Raw genomic sequence first — 2,097 nt, forward strand, 5'->3', positions numbered from 1 at the left:
TAGTATAGGCACAGAAGTAATGTCTTAGCTTTTGAGCTACCCAAGTCAAAGCATAACAGGTGCGTTCCAATAGAGAATACCGGGCCTCGTACAGGGTGAACTTCTTGCTGAGATAGTAAATGGCTTGCTCCTTCCTTCCTGTTTCATCGTGCTGCCCCAGAACGCAGCCGAAAGCTCCATCTAACACTGAAAGTAGAGTAATAAGGGTCTCCGTGGCTCAGGCGGGACTAAGACTGGTGGTGTTGACAGGTACTCCTTGATTTTGTCGAAGGCCTTTTGGCAGTCATCGGTCCATTTGATGGCGGCGTCCTTCTTTAACATCTTGAAGATCGGCTCACAGATAACTGTAGGTTGTGCTATGAATCGGCTGATGTAGTTAAGCCTTCCCAAGAAACTCATCACATCTTTCTTGTTCCTTGGTGGTGGTAGTTCTTGAATGGCTTTGACCTTTGATGGATCCAGTTCTATTCCTTGGCGGCCCACAATAAACCCAAGAAATTTCCCAACAGGAACCCCAAATGCACACTTCGCGGGGTTTAATTTCAGGTTGTATTTCCGCAGTCTATTGATGAACTTCCTCAGATCTTCTATGTGGTTAGTGGCCTTCTTGGACTTGATAATAACATCATCCACATATACCTCGATCTCCTTCATTCTTCAGGCCGAATGGCATCATCTTGTAACAGTACACTCCCCATGGCGTAATGAAAGCCGTTTTCTCAGCATCTTCCTCATCCATCCATATCTGATGATAACCAGCGAAGCAATCTACGAATGATTGTAGCTCATGCTTGGCGCAATTGTCAATCAGGATGTGTATATTTGGCAAAGGGAAGTCGTCTTTCGGACAGGCCCAGTTGAGATCCCGATAGTCGACACAAAATCTGACTTTCCCATCCTTCTTTGGCACTGGCACAATGTTGGCTAACCACGTCGGGTACTCTACTACCCTGAGAACCTTAGCGTTGATCTACTTGGTGACTTCTTCCTTGATTTTCAAGCTCATATCAGGATTGAACTTTCTGAACTTTTGCTTTATCGGCGAACACATTGGATTGGTTGGAAGTTTGTGAGCCACAATAAACGTACTCAGACCAGTCATGTCATCATACGACCAGGCGAATATGTCCTCATATTCCTTAGGAATTCTGTGTATTCTTTCTTCTCTGATGGTGACAGGTGAATGCTGATTCGTGTTTCCTTGACGTTTTCTGAATCTCCCAGGTTGACAATTTCGGTCTCGTCCAGGTTGGTCTTAGGTCTATTCTCAAAATTCTCAACTTCTTTGAAATTCTCGTCAGGTATGTCATCTTCCTCTGAATCCACGTCTGTTTGTTGCGTTATCTCATTGCATGTCACAATCATTGGTTCATCAAGACAAATAATGGTAATGCTGTATCATTAAAGTAATGAGAGAAAACGATAGCAATAAATATTAATTCATAAGAAAATTCAAAAATGCTTTTGATAGATTGAATAATTTTTTTAAACATCGAAGATCTTATTGCGGGAATTGAAAAATGCGAGAAGAAAATCATTTAGTAAATAAAATAGTGAATAATGCTTGTTTTAGCCTTGCTACCCCGAGGCTCATCGGGCTTTGGTTGTCCTGATGGTCCAATTCTCGAGTTGTGCCCCTCTGCTCACAGCCTGTATGGAAGGGCCTTCCTCCCCCTCCTCCTCGAGAATAACGCAACAGTCCATATCACTGTCCTCTAGAAACAAGTTCTTCACTGCTGCAAGTGCTTCTTCTTCATCTAACCCATAAATAATGTCGGCATGTTGGAAGGTCTGCTTCATATGCGGTATTGGCTGCTCTAGTGGGTAGTAATGACTGCGCCATGGTGGCGACCAACTATTGAATTCTTCCTAGGTGTATTCATATCCTAAACCGAAGGTAGTGCCATGTTTCTTGAGTTTTATGGGTTTAGAGATTCCTTGGAGGTTCTTGCCGAGCCCTTTGCCAGGCTCGTACCGACTCCAACTTAGTATACTCTCGATTTTGCTATCCTACCATTTCTCTTTGTCGATAGCATTGACCCGTTCAATGTGGTGGTAAGTTTCCCCATCTAGCTTCCTTTTTCCCTTGATCGGCGG

This window comes from Nicotiana attenuata, unplaced genomic scaffold (assembly GCF_001879085.1).
Source record: "Nicotiana attenuata strain UT unplaced genomic scaffold, NIATTr2, whole genome shotgun sequence".
Taxonomy (NCBI): domain Eukaryota; kingdom Viridiplantae; phylum Streptophyta; class Magnoliopsida; order Solanales; family Solanaceae; genus Nicotiana; species Nicotiana attenuata.